At 39.3% G+C, this 15,718-nt stretch overlaps 1 protein-coding gene across 12 annotated transcripts in view; it reads left to right on the top strand.

The window, feature by feature from the left end:
• The first annotated feature begins 3,349 nt into the window (after positions 1–3,349).
• The window catches only part of epb41l2 (erythrocyte membrane protein band 4.1 like 2), a 60,158-nt gene continuing 47,789 nt past the window's right edge, over positions 3,350–15,718 (top strand). For 11 of the 12 annotated variants that reach the window (XM_034150726.1, XM_034150730.1, XM_034150729.1 and 8 more), the window contains exon 1: positions 6,555–6,700. The gene's annotated coding sequence lies outside the window, so the exon portion shown is untranslated. Of the gene's footprint in view, positions 3,499–6,554; positions 6,701–15,718 lie in introns of those variants that run through there. The other variant, XM_034150721.1, reaches the window with a different exon arrangement.

Genomic DNA, 15,718 nt, shown 5'->3' with positions numbered 1-15,718 from the left:
CTCTCTCTCTCTCTCTCTCTCTCTCTCTCTCTCTCTCTCTCTCTCTCTCTCTCTCTCTCTCTCTCTCTCTCTCTCTCTCTCCCCCCTTTCACTCTCTCTTTCAATTAAATTCAAATAGATTTACAAGCATGACCATAATTACATACAGTATTGCCAAAGCTCAAGTACAATTTTTTTTTACAAGGAACACACTTTCTCTCTCTCCCCCTCTCTCTTTCTTCCAGTCTCTCTCCCCCTCTCTCCCCTCTCTTTCTCTCTCTCTCTCGGAAAGGATAAAAAATGAAAAACTGTGCGCACGCTTTATGTAGTCGCCAGTGTAAACAAGCACGTGCACCTCGGGGAAGCCCTTAGTTATTGGAAGCCTGCACAAGCTCATGGGGAAACTTAATAGAATAAACACTATGTAAAATGCTACCGTGACAGATATTATCTAGACTTTTAAAGTTACATTAATTGGGTATGCTATGATAAATATTTAACATAGACAGGTGTTATCAGTCGTGTAATGTGGTGAAGTAGGCCTATACATTTACTCAAGTAAACATTACTACTTAGTAGTAATGTTTTACATTAACATATCGATTTACGGTTATTGTCAATACCGGTATTGCTATCCAAATAACGATCCCATTATTTGCCCCTGGGCCTGAGTAATGAAAGAAAAACACTTTTTACTAATAATTTAATTAGCAAGATGTAGTTTAGCAAATACTAATGTTTGAAAAACCATAGAAGAAAATGGATGAACAAAAATCCCCCTCAAGTTGTTTCTCCTCCATTTGGCAATCAAATTGTTACTTTTTATGTGAGACAATATCTATAACTGAAATATATTTAAGAAGGCCAATGTCGTTGAATTTATGTTCCAGTGTTTTGTTCCTTTTGTCCACCATTTAAAATGTGTACTTATAGGCTGGAAGGCCACATAAAAGGATTTGTTTCTAAAGAGGTCCTGCTACAACATCAGATAACTCATGAGGGCGAAATATGGCTTTGCTCAGGCAGTTTTTATCAGGGGTGGAGAAATGTTGACGACAGGTGTGGATGTAGACCTTTTGACTCAAGAAACACTTCAAGGACGGACACACCTCTTCAATATTGTACTGTAGATATGTGTTAGTGTTTGGTATAGTAGTTCACTTTTTATTGTTTTCGAAGAACGCTAAGCAAGTATCCTTCAAAGTAAATCACACTGCAATCACACTGGGACTAGAATAGATATTAAAACCCAATAAATCAAGATTCAATCTTTGTTGTGGATGTTGCAACAATGGATGAGCTTGTAACCATGGATACTGGAAGATGAGATGGGTGGTTGCTGGACAAATCTTTGAGAGTTCTTCCAGATTTTAAGATGATTTATTAAAAAAAACTGAAACAAAACTGAACTATTACTGGAAATATCCACCTTTGGAAATAATGAATCATTGAAGTTTATAATGCAGTCAGAGCATTTTAAGGAATTGCATTGCCTCTGTTCGCAGAATGTTTACTAATGAAACTTAAATCAAACTGAATGTGATGGAAACTTGGAAACTACCAGAAAAACGAATTAAAAGTTGTCAGTTTAACGCTGTCAGAAAGTATAAGTATAATAAAATTGATAGTCAAAGTCATGTTAAACATTTGTGAAGTAATATCTGGCACACTGTTACGTTTTGACATTATCCAACAACATCAACGTTCTTAAAATGTAATTTCATAAAGTTTTAAGTCAGTTACCGGACCATCTAATGACTCGTGTCAGGGATTCCTACAAGTATAATCAGCTACAGTATTTAATAGGCATGAGATGAGCTTCCTCTTAGCTTTCTTTGTATGAAATACACCAAATTCCTAACATTTTTCTGTTAAGTTTCGACATGACTATGTGAGACAGTGCAAAAGAATGGAAAACCAAGTAACAACACATGATCTACAAGGCTCTTCCCACAGAAAATAACCTTTACTAAGATCATCTGCTTTTTTCCCAAACATTTATTTCAGAGTTAATAGTTGTACACTGTGCCCACATGCAGTGAAACAAGAGTTTAGTTTTTCTGTCATGATTCAGAAGATACTTCCTTTAATGCGAAAAGGAGCTGCTGTCCTCTAGTGGTTTCTCAGTATTATAGATCATAGGCACTGCCACTATATTTACCACTGCACAGAGCTTTTGTAAAAATGGAATAAAGAAAATACAATATGCATCATTCTTAAATTGGTCATTTTTTATATATATATATATATTTCAAAAGTACAGCTTTATGGTATGTATTTCTACACTGTGGTATTGCTACACTGAAAAAAGTGAAACGTTGACTTTAATTCAATTTATTATGTCAACATATTTCACATAACTGTATTAGATAAGTTGAAAGCAATAAAGTTAAGTTTTAATAACGTTTTTTATACGTTCAACTCATACAATTATGTGGAACCTGTTGACAAAATACATAAAATGAAAGACAATGCTTGCTTCAAGGTTTTTATAGTGTACTTCTACTTTAAAATATATATGCACTTCTTTCACCACTGCCTCTCTTTCGTGGTGCATTCAGGTACCAGAACATAACTGTTCTATATGTTTCTATTCTATATGTAAAACCTCCTAAGCATTTATTTTTTCAATTTTAATTGGTCATTCATGTGTATTATAGTTCTGACTGAAAATGCTCTCAATTACCAGTTTCGAATACATGCTAACATCGTACAACACATGACAACACAGAGCCATTTTAGGAGCAGTTCATCGTTTGTGGGTGTGAGTAACTGGTCAGTTTCCATACTCACACATGTGATCACGAAATACAATGTGTATTTTTCTGCTTGACGCTTCTTAAGTCAAGGCACACCTATGACTATTTACTCCATACAAATACACACACACACACACACACACACACACACACACACACACACACACACACACACACACACACACACACACACACACACACACACACACACACACACACACACACACACACTTGTTTGTGTCACAGAGGAGGACTCATCGAAAATACATTGTACAGAGACCCAGTGTCACTTATTCAAGTACACACACAGCTGAAACCTTCAATTTAATACATAAGTTGTTTCCGTCTCTACATCTGATCACCTTACCCAAAGTGATAAGGTAGAGGTGCCACCCATGGGTGCACCCTGCATAAAAAACTATCAATATCTTGCCTCTTCAAGCTATGTACAACATCATCGCTCTGTTTCTCATTAATATGTTCTTCCTCTTTGTTCTTTACTTCCTTAGCTGACACATGATCCTGGAGTGTAGAGTTACAACATTGAAAGACGTGCAAGAAGAAGAGACAGAGAGGGAGGGGAGGGGGGGGGGGGGGGGCTGATGGTTGACATTACATTAAACAAACAGGTGTGAAGTAAGAGAAGTATTTGTTCAGTATCTTGGTATTTGTTCGACACTCATTAACGTACGAGAGAAGAGGAGTAATATAAGGAAATGCTCACTGCAGTCGAGCAGCTTGGCTATCGACTAGTTGACAGGTAACAGAGAGTTTTATGTATTTATGTGTATTTTTTACAAGTATTATGTATTTTAAAGCATGTGCCTGTCTCTAGCCTGGGTGTCTACTGTACATGTGTGCATGTGTCTGGCTATCTTTGCAGGCAATTGTTGAATATAATATTTTCAAAATGTAGAATGTGTTCAGATAATAGCACAGAAATTGTTTTGTTAATAAAGTAATACTAAATATCACTTAGTTTGCAGCTTTAATGTTTATTAGCAGTAATGTGTCAGACATAATGCGCAATAAGTTTCTTTCACCCGTGACATAAGGCGGTTTGCATTCCAGCCTGCATGTGTGGTGACGGTTTCAGTATATTTCTGTTGAACATGATTTCCCAGATATACATTTCCTCCATCATAGTGGTGTCTGAAGTAATACATGACAGTTTAATACATGTTTTGCTTCCGCATATTGTGGTTTGTATGTGCATAATTTTTGCAGAGAAAAACAAGCCCACGAAGCCTCTTTGCCACACCTTCACAATGTAAATAGTCAAATTAAATATATTTAAGGAGACTTATTTGATAAGCTGATTAAAATCATCTCAAAGGCTTCTCTCAAGTAAAATGTTTTGATCGTGTCTACTTCAATGACAACGTTTGTTAATTTGTTGCATACCCCAGCAGAAGTATGATCTCACTTTTAAAATTGTGGATCATTCTTTTTTAAGTATGACGAATACACATGCCATGAAAAAGAAGAAAATATGAATAAAAACATTATTGTTTTTGGTAGAGCAATATTACCTTATAATCTTCAAATATAATTCAACAATCTCTAAAATCTCATATCAAATAGCCCAGGCGGATAATAAGTTTCTATTTATATTGCAATCACAAATAATTCAATTAATCTCAATCTCTGAAAGAGTTCTACAAAATCCAATAACTCATTTTTGGCTGCAATCAACATCACAAAAAGAGTGCAGATCACCTAGTTTAAGCATAACTTGATATGATAGTTTTTGGAACAATGGAGGGTAAGGGCTGAATTCTTGCGCTGTTCTCTGGTCAGGGTGAGAGAATGACTGAGCAATATCTTCTGATCAGGGCCCAGAGTTGGCAGGACTGTAGCTGGTCCAGTGGGCAATGTTTCGCTGTCCAGATGGCTGTGTCAGGGTAATTCCCCTCAGAAGGGCTGGCCACTAATCCTCCAGAGAATCTGTACTGGCTTGATCTCATGCCTGCATGGGAAACCGCATGAAGAACGCTGATAGCCAAGCCTGTTTAGCTTATCGACACTAGCACAATCTGTTGGTTAAAGTAAAGACACTCGGCGTTAAGAATAAGGCAACTGTTGAGAGGTTACTGTAGGGAAAAGCAGGAGGCGGAGAGACACACTTCAGCGGAGAAGGGAGAGATCTTAGATCAGGTCAGGCTGATTAGGTGAAGAGCCAAGACGTATTCTCAGAGTGGGAACTATTTCTGCAGTATGGGACCTTTGACTATCAGGTACACCTTTCTGATTTCATGGCTTGTTTTGTATGATATTAGATATTAGGAAAAACATGCAGAAGCTCTGTAGGGACCTCACATTTCTGTCAGTACTGTCTTTGTTGTGACCTTATGTGTTCTAGATGTTATAGCTTGTGAATAGAAGAGAAGCATAGTAGAATAGAAACAGTTGGAAATGGTATACCCATATACTCATTGATGAAAGTTAAGTTCATGTGGTTTTGAGTCACAAAAAACATACAGGTTGGAAAATATAAGCCACTTATTTATCAGAATTTTTAGCATTTATTCAGTTCTCTTTATCCTGCTTTGGAGATGTCACATTTATCAGCATTCATCATTTGATATTATGCTCTAGGCACCATGTGTTGATCTTATCATGATCCAAACTGAGACTCATAAAAGGTCAAGCTGTTCTCCGTGTGTCCTCCTCAGCAGCTTGCAATTCAATTTAAGGACTGGTGAGGCCAAAGGGTCTTCAGAAACAGACGGAGGAGACCTTAATTCACTCAGCCGTGCATTATTTCTGTGATTAAATGTTCTAGCGTGGGTGTGTTTCCTTTAACTCCCCCTACAACAGTCAGTCAAATGTAATTCATCAATATATTGTTATTAGATAAGTCTATATTTTGATCTCTCATTACTTACGTTTGGTTATAAAACAGATTTAGAGAAAGCAACCTTAGCATATGCACTTAAAATAAACATGTTGATAGACCAATGGTTGAAAGAAATATCTGATTTTCTGTTCTGCTTGTCTCCATTCTTCTATGTTTGTGTGTCTCTACTGGCCTTTCTGCTGGACACTACTAATGGTGAGTCCACTGAAATAAGCCTTTTGTGTGAATAATGTGATTCTTTCTACTTACAAATGATCCTTTGCTTTTATGATTTTATTTAGTATTTCACTCACTCAACGTTCTCTTGTAGTTGCTTGTGTTATTGTATACATTGATGTTGTTCTTATGTGGTTGTTTACTCCTTCTCTTTTGTGCATGTCAAATCTCCACGCTCCCTTACGCTATAAGCTTATTACTTGAGCTTCCCTAATCTGGGTGTGGGTATATACAGTATGCAATATGTGTGTGTGTGTGTGTGTGTGTGTGTGTGTGTGTGTGTGTGTGTGTGTGTGTGTGTGTGTGTGTGTGCGTGTGTGTGTGTGTGTGTGTGTGTGTGTGTGTGTGTGTGTGCCATTGAAGTGCCTTAAGTTATACAATGACTAATGTGTCCGTTGTGTGTAAGTAAACCCTCAACTTGTTATTTTAAATAATACAAATATGACCAGCTCTTGGGATCACACATTTTCTATTCTAATTTTGGGCCTTAAAATATAAGAACAAATAAAAACAGTCAACCTCAGTGCAGTATTGCTATTCGTCCTCTAGAGGGGGCTGCCTCGCCACGCTAGTACTGCCACATCTGCATCAAACCTCCCTCCAAATCAGATGGACAGCGCTGGCGACCAATCACATCTTAGATTCTAATACAGTTGGCCCCTCTGAGCCAATGAGAGACCGCTAAAAGATATTTTTCACTGTAAGGGGCGGGTCTTGGGGATGATGGACACGTCTGCTTTGAGCCCTAGCCAGATTTTCGGTGGGGACTGTAGTGGAGATTTTTGCAGGCTGAGATAGTGGGACGTACGTTATTTTTTGGAGGAGAACAGAGTGAGAGGCCACGTTTGGAAAAGTTCTCAACACGCATCGTTGAAAAATACAACAGGTAACGTTCAATTTGACCACCTTTTTTTTAATCACGTGATATTTACATCAGCAACCGCGGCTGCTTTAATGCTTGTCGGGTATTTAAATGGTTTAAATGTCGATTTAGTTGCATTTAATAGGACTAGCTGCTCAACCTGTACCCACAAACACATTACCAAAAGCAGTTTTTTGAAAATGGTCAAGCAAACTGCATGCTTGCCAATCAAATCCGTTATCTGGAGTCGCAGTCATACCTCCGATATAATGTTCTTCATGGCGCCTATCTTCCTCCACATTACCCCATCACCTAAACTACTTTCATGTGCCGCGCCGTATAACGCTCGGATGGTTTTTATGTGGGTAGCATTAAAGATTGCGTGGAAACGCTTAGTACAAAACCAGCGTAAATGGCATGTTAAAAAGTCATTTTGAAAATGAATAGACCTCGTTACGTTGCTAGTGGTGCCTGTATTTCCTGGTGTAGGTGAATCCCTCCGCTATGTTACCTTACCGTTGGCGGTAATGATGCTAACGTTTGAAGACTATTCAAACATCCGTCCCGTCCGTTTTTCTGGGATAAAGACACACATCTGTTGAGAATGACGACATTATTTTATTTAAAGCCGTTTTATCGACTGTGGTCGTCGTGTTCCCTTGTGTTTAAACGGTGTTTCCGCCAGTAGTAAAGTTAGTATCACGGGAACACGTTGTTTTATGGTTTAACTGTTTTCCAAGGAATCATATGCTTTCATTCTGGAAAGTGGTTCTCTCTGATGTCTGGGAAATGCAGTCTGGTTTGTTTTCGGGATTTAAAATATATGTTTTAGTCCCAGGTGGGGCTGTGGCAACCAAGGAATTCTTGAATTTCAAAAAAGAACATTAATCTAAATGATGGTTTACACTATTCTTGTTATATTATTAATATCCATTCTCAATGAGTCTTTTATGTATTTAAAAGTTAAGGCCATGACAACCCATACCAACTTATCAGAGCCAAAACTGAGGTGGTTGTTACTTTTTGTTTGACAAAAACCCATAAAAGATATTAATCAATTTATTCACATATGAACACTGAAAAGGGATCCTTTTTTGTTTCATTTTTAAGTGAACATTTTCGGCCACAATTGACCTTTAAACTGTTGTCCAAACTCACGTGAAGAAAGAGATTTAAAGCATATCATGCTTGGTACATTCCTTTTGAAAATTATTGATTTTATTGGCTTAAAATTGATTTTTGAACCTTCTAAAGTTTTAGTATTGTTGGATCTGCCTCACCACATTTTCTCCAGAATGTTCATCATACTTTTAATACTATTTGAACTTTGTGTGCATTCAGAATTTAACATGTGCGTGTATTTCCCAGGCAGAGCCTTTAGAAGTCATACTTTGTTTGACAGATGGCAAAGGTTCAAATAGTTCACAGGCAGATATGCAAACTGACAAACTGACAAACATACTGGACTGAGCTGAGATTGTGCTGACGTGTAAAAAGTCAGTGGAAGTTGGTGAACACATCGGTTACATCCTAAAATTCAATTTTGCTGAACATAATCAATGTCTGTGTGGTGCCACAGATTTATTCCAAATGTAATACTAAAGCCATTTGTCTCCTTATTATGCATACATACAACTTGATCATGAACTAGCTGGGTGCTATTTGCAATTCAGAGTTGAATGTGTCTAGTGCCACCCACTTTTAGTTTTTTTTCCTCTGGGAAAGGAAGGTAGGTTAGATAGAAATGGAGGACTTCAGGGCAGGGACAATGTCATGGACATGTGGTGCATGTGGGACTTCAGAATCAGATATGGTCATGGTTTATTTTTATGTCATTGTAACCAATGCATTGGAGGCTTCCCAAAAATAATTAGCGCAAAACAAACACCCGGTCCCATTTGTCATCAATTGACAAAGTACATAACCTCTGTTTACCTTTGCATTATCACTTATTCTGATGTGATGGGCATAAACTACACAACAGGACATTTTCCCTACATATGTTTACGCATGTGTGTTTTTTTTAAATATATGATGACAAGACTATAATCTGTATGCAAAAACCCCATACCATCTAAAGCTCTCTAAGAGCTGGGGGGAAGTATGTAGGATTGAACAAGTTACATAAAAGTCATCATCCACTAAGCTTACCAGATACAGTACATTGACGACAAAATAAGTATACCCACCTGTTTACTTTTAATGGACCAATCACTTGGTTTGGTAAAATATAAGGGAAATCCAGCAGTGAACGCTGTTGTGTTTTTCCTGTCGGGCCCTCTCTCTGTGTAGTTTATCTACAGTATAATCATCAGTACCATCATGTTCATTCTCAGACTCTCAGGATGAGTAGAACAGTGGCAGCTCTGTCAAAGCCACTAATGAGAAGCCCTAATTGGGTGTTCTGGTTAGAGTATCCGCTCATTAAAGCTGGATGGAACTAACTCTGTGTTAGCCAGAATGAATGCATGAATCTGTTTAAAAAAACAACTTAATATGACCATTGTTCATTTCCAGTCATATTTGGATCTGAGTTATTTCCTGTGATATGGTTCTTTCCAATTTCACAAAACTGGGGTGCTCTAGGAATGGAAATTAAAGTCTTTAGAACTGATAAAAACCCTGTGACAATGTGACAGTGGTACCAGGTGATACTTTTGGACCTTAAACAAGTGTATTAATAACTAACAAGTCTTCCCTAGGTGTTGTGCTTCAACTGTGATGAAAAAACACACATTTGTCACTACCCTTAAGGGGAAAGTGAAAGCAAATCATGCTTCTTTTATTTTCATATTTTGTGCAGGCGCAGTACTCTATTTGTACCTTTCTGTCTATCTCACCTTTTGAGAGTTTAAAGGACAGGTTGGTGATTCACAAGGCAACACAAAAATGAAAGTAGAGAAGGAGTGCCACAAGCAGAAAGGAGGGAAAACACATACAAGCATGGAGGAAGCGAGTCGGACACGAGAAGAGAAAAAGAGAGGCTGAGTGAGAGCGACGGAGAGAGTGAGAGATATTGCTTAACCATTCGGAAAGGCTATGGGAACATCCCTGAGTGTGTGTTTGTGTGTGACCCTGTCGGTTCAACAGGAGCATAACACGTCACATCAACTCAGGCACACACAGATAGCCCTACTGTCCCACATTGGGCGAAGAGTACTATAAAGAAACATACAAACAAAAAAACATCTCTCAAATGTTTCTTTCCGAGTAAGATTTCCAGTTGTGTAGATTAGCAGAATCAATCCCCATCTTCTCCTCTATTAAGGCGGTTTTAATTCTATAATCACAATACAACACGCTCCTCTCCTCCATGATTGTCACAACAATTACTAAAGGTGGACATATTCTACAGTGTAGCAGTGGGCCGTGACCGGCGGGTGTAAGCCTCTAGCTTTCAGGGTTCTGCGAGTCCAGCGGGCGCCACAGGACTCAAATTCACGCAGAGAAGATCAGAGGGGCGCGCATGAATGGAAACTGTAATGCAATGTTCAGCTTATTACCGCTAGAGAGACAGTGGGGAGAAGGAGAGCGGGGGGAGAGGGTAAGGTGGGGTGAGTGAAAGGAGGTTAGAGATGAAGAGGACGTGGGTGATGTTGGGGAGGGAGGTAAGAGGGTCAGCTAAATGTCAAAAAAACTAAAATGTCAAAACAAGAGGTAGTGAACACTGTATTCAAAGATCCTTTAAGTGAGGAATTATAATTGTGTTGAAGCAACAAGCGAAAGTCTTTTTTGGAAGATTAAAAGTTATATTTTTGTTGTTTAAAGGGTCTATTAGAGAAGAGTAGAAACCCCTTGAGTTGAAAGGTAACATTTTACACAAGAGAGGGATAAAGAGAGCGCACACTGCTTTCCCCCAGCAAGTGCCCAGCTCTGAAAGAAGCGATAGAATAAAAAAACAAGGGAGAGAGCGTGGGCCTGTGGCTTTGGCAGGGGGCCAGAGGTGGTTAAAAACAGATTAATCAGCATAGGGTCACATTCTCACACAGAGAGGCTGAACAGAGCAGGACGAGCCTTCATCTTTTAAATGCCACTTCTTTGGGAGGAACAAGAGGCAATGTTTGCTAATGTATTATATTTTATAATACTCATGTCTGATCCCACTCAGTCTTTGTACTGTGAAGTAGTGTTGTGTCGCGCAAGTCAAATCTCTAGCTTTGATAAAAAAAACATTGAAGCCTTCTTTGATACCACAGGAAAAACTTGACACAACAATGTGGGCAAAACATTTTTTGAGGGGTGGAAAATGAGTATTGAAACCAGAACCAATATGTTTTGAAAAATATGTACGTTTGCAAATATTTGCAAGTTCAGAAGATCAAGATATTCCTCTCAATGTGATAAACAAAACTACTTCTCCTAGCAACATCAACCTTCCTTAGAAATCCAAATGTATACAACAATGGACAAGAGCCCCAAAAATGGGCCTACATAATTATGTCAAACTAAAGGAATACACATTGTATACTCCAAAAAAACATTTTAAAAGCCAACACCAAAGGGTCCAACTTACTGTTTTCATTATTGATGGATCATTTTGTCTATAAATGAAAATTCTCCATTATAAAGTCACTGTGATGGATTCATTAATTTAGCGTTTCATTAATTTGAACCATTAAGTTACCTTATTCATTATGTCAACCATTCATTGGAGTGTCACAATAACAGGGGAAGGCTTGAGAGGAGAAGAAGTGGGGAGCACAGAGGAGGGGGGATACCAGGGCAAAGAGGAAGGGATGAGGGGAGGAAACGGAAGTGAGAGGAGAGGAGAGGAGTGTCTGGGGATTACGAGGGTGAGAGGGAGTGCAGAGCAACTAACTTCTTCTCATTAGTAGCCTTTGAGAGACTCAGACGTTTGGAAAAATATCTTGGAAAGGGTATAAAGTACCCTGTGAACTTTGTGTTTGTATGTTGAGGGGGGGTGGCAGATTTTAGGGTCAATAGAAGGTGTTTCCCACAGCTCGAAACTGAGAATAACTATCAAGTTACCCCAGTTGGAAAACAAGGAGAGTGGGTGGGACATGTGTGGGAAAACCTCCAAAAACATATGTGAATTTTACTTGTTCAGATTGATAATAAACATGACTTTACGGATGTTTTCCACTCTGTCACTTCCTGTCTTTATTTTGACGGGTTCTTTGTGATAAACACACAGATACCGAGACGTATGTAGGGCTAAAAATGAGAACTGGAGATAAAGAGAAGGATTAACCGAGTGAAACAGGAGAAGGGGTTTGAAGTTGCCCCCTTTGCCGCACTTCCTGTTTCCTGGTTAGGGGTCAAAGGTTGGCGGTCTGGGATTAGCTGATACTGGGGGTTTAAATAATTTGTCTGGTCCTGTCATTGACCTAATGGGAAGAGCCAGTTGCTGTAACATATTTCACTTGGTGACGTGTGAGTGTGCGTCTGGACTTTAGAGGAGTCCTCTCCTCACGGTAATTGGGAAAACAGGATGATGTCCTAGAAACGAGGACATCTCACTGCGTTCACAAGGGGGCTGTCTAATTTTAGAGTTGAGGGTCAAGGGTAGTATTTAGAAAATTAATGTCAGGCAGTTCTGCGTGTGGAGGGCTTTAGTTGTCTTTAAAGAACAAGTGCTGCTGACCATGCTTAATGCTTGTTGCAGTTTATCCACTGTTACTGATATTAGGCTGGATCAGTGTTTCCGCCAGACCAGGGCTGAGAGGGCGTCCACCCCGAGAGCGTGTGTGACGTTATGTCTGGTCACGTGACTTGAATTTTGAATTGAGCCGTCCTTTATAGATACTATCTCTTTACATATTAGTGATGGGAATTCATTTGGCTCGGCTCACTAAGAAGAGTCGGCTCCTAAACGGCTCTTCATTTTACCACAGTTTACCACGGAGCCTCAGTTTCGCCGCTGCGAGGCTCCGGCGCTCGCAGTTCATGCGCGTGCTCCACTAGCACCCCCCGTCAAGGCTCGTCGGCAGTACGCTTTCCGTCACAGGAACACGCTTTGCTGGCAGTGAAAATAATCCCACCCGTCCTTGTCCTTTTTCCTTTGCGTCATTTCAAGCGATTAAAAACTCTCGATCTTCTCTCGAATTATTTATATTTTTGGACGCCAATGACGGCAAGACGCCCCCCTGGCGGAGACGCAGGGCTGGATAATGAAGGTAAACATGATATCAAGATACCATGCGTAGACCAATTTGAAATGAAATCCATCTGCGCCAGAGCTATGGTTAAGTGACATGGAGAAAATACATTTCTTAAATATTTGTAACCAAATTCTTGATATTGATATTGTGAAGAACTTTAAGGGTTGACTATTGGTACTTATTAACCCTAACATTCACACAATGAGATGTTGATGTATAATCATCAGTAATGTTGATTTAAGTGGCTAAATGAAAACAATAGAATAGCTTTAACTGTTTTATTGGTTCAGAAAAGTACATCACTTTACTATAATGAAGCCTTTAAGACTTAGAAAAGACACCACAAGATGATTTTTTTTACTCATTACATATGTGATATCAAAACAATGCCCCGCCCTAGCCTGAAGATGCTATTCCCTAGCATCGTGTGTATCAAGTTGCCTCTTGGCAGCTGTAGTAAGGAGCCACGATGCCAATGAAGTCATTTGTTTTGCCGTGGCACCTGTTGTTATCACCCTCTATGGGATGTCCGTTGTCATAGTAACACCACACCCACGGCTGTCTCTGGTACTCGAGAGACCACGCCGAGCGACACGTTTTCACCACGAGATTCGCCGTCTTTGTTTCTTCTTTCACTCGCTACCTCTTTCTCTCTTCTCAACTAATGCCTCTCTTCTTTCCCGTCTTTCTCACTCCCTCTTTCTCTCTCACGTACACACAGCAAACAGTATCTCCTCTCATGCACTCTTGTGACCCGCCCATACACACACGCACACACACACACACACACACTTGATGCATGCACACACAGTCATTCACACATTCACAGAGACAGGGCAGTTGCGCCTGACTGCTTTAATCGCTGAATAGGGGTGTTTAGTTGCTAACAATGGTAGTTATGAGCTTACCCATTATTGTCACACACACACACACACACACACATACACACACACACACACACACACACGCGCACAGAAAGAGAGAGAGAGAGAGAGATACTTAAACGTTACAAGATAGGGTTTATAAAATATGTTTTATTTTTATTTTACTACTATTAGGTGCTAATACACCATTCTGTCGCCTACAATTTCCGCAGATTCACATCACATGTTTTCACAGTAATGCAAAAAACTATGTTTATTTTTACCTTTGCAGTAAAGCATTATAAAAATGCTAAGTGAAATGCTAATGTAGTGCAAAATAAGGCATAGTATTGTCATTTTAGGACATGCTAACAAAGTTAAATTATGTCGAGCCAGTAAAGTAAGTGAACTGTAAAGTCATGAATATTCGTTAATGTAGCATATATAAAGAATGGAGCATCCTGGCATCTTTTTGAGAGTAAAAAGTCATTTTCTTGACATATTTCTGCAGGTGACAATAGCAGTTATGAGCTGACAGTAATGATACGGTACAAAAGTAATGACATAGTATTGGTCATTTAAACACCATGAGGTGACAATTCATTTAAGATGAGCTCAAACTGAAGGCAGCAAAAAGTTAAGATGTAGGTGTTCTTTACGGGCGGTGACGTTTTTGTTCGGTGTAGCTGCGAGAGACAGACAGCGATGGAGAAGAGATGAGTAGATAGACAGGCAGGCAGACACTCAAACATACACAGGGATTATCCTTTGTGTAATCCTCAGTGTGAGGGTTAGAGTGCAGTGTAGGGACAGTCAGGCATGTTGAAAATGTTCACACCAACATCCTGTGTGTGTAAATGCGCGAATTACAATCCCATATCCGATGTGGTTATCACTAGTTTCGCTTGTGTGTGTTTACATGCTTTGGAATCCGTTTGTGTGTGTGTTGGTCATTGCGTGACAGATGGGCAGATCGTACAAGAGAACAGCACAGATTAGGATTCTGCACTCTGCCTGTACGCGTGTGGTTATTTGAAAACCAAACTGGGGCTCAGTGACAGTCAGCTGTTGGACCGCGCTGGGCGAAACAGTTTGAAAAGCTGTTAGCTTGTTGCGTCACTGTTTACATTCGGGAGGTCCCAGTGTGATCTGCTGGATTGGATTCCTTTTAATTCATTAGTTTCAGCTGAATGAAGACCATTACATTTATAATGCTTAGTTTATTTGATGCCATTGCACCCCCGTGTACACCTGCTGTCAGAAACAACCTTTGTAGCGCCATTAAAACACTTAACTGTTTAACAAATACAACATTGGATCAAGTGAACCATGGGGTGACACAGACAAACAGTAATTCACTGACAGTAAGCATTGCAGCTTTAGGGTTAAATGGTTATGTTGCATTTATTTCAACACAATTTTACAATGGTTTTGGGATATTTGCTTCATAATTGAATAAAATCAAAAGCTAAAATGGAAGTTAAGGTTAAAATGTGCATTTCAAAAGATAGAATAATAAAAAAAACACATTTATTTAAACATAAGTAGGATCTGTACTGTAAAAAAAAGAATACAAATAGATGTATAAACATAATACATTTGAGTAAAAACAAGCACATTTGACTATATATTACAACAATGTAAGAAGTGGTTTATCCAGTAAAACAAATGACAACCTCAAAGTTTTAATATTATTGTCAGTTTTTTCCGCTTCTCTTGGGCTGTTGTGACACGAGGTGGAAACTATAGCTACACATGTTTGAGGCGTTGTGCACACGGGAACGTTTGCGTTTATGCACAGTATGCGTATTCAAAAAAGTCTTCCGTTCACATGCATTCGTTTCATTTAACGTGTCTGTTCAAACGAGACCGCTGGAAACGCTGTAGTACATATGCCGGGACTGTAAGTGGCGCTGTAACTTCCGCCAAAATACACCAAAAGCAGCGAAGAAGACTCTCGAGCAGCCCCGCAGCAATGTTGCCATGGCTACCCTTCTGTTTATGCCCCGCGGTGTATTTAGCAACATGTAGTTCATGTAATTCTCCATGTCCACTTG

This window comes from Trematomus bernacchii, unplaced genomic scaffold, assembly GCF_902827165.1.
Source record: "Trematomus bernacchii unplaced genomic scaffold, fTreBer1.1, whole genome shotgun sequence".
NCBI lineage: Eukaryota > Metazoa > Chordata > Actinopteri > Perciformes > Nototheniidae > Trematomus > Trematomus bernacchii.
The sequence above is the reverse complement of the archived record's forward strand: the minus strand, read 5'-3'. Positions and strand labels throughout refer to the sequence as shown.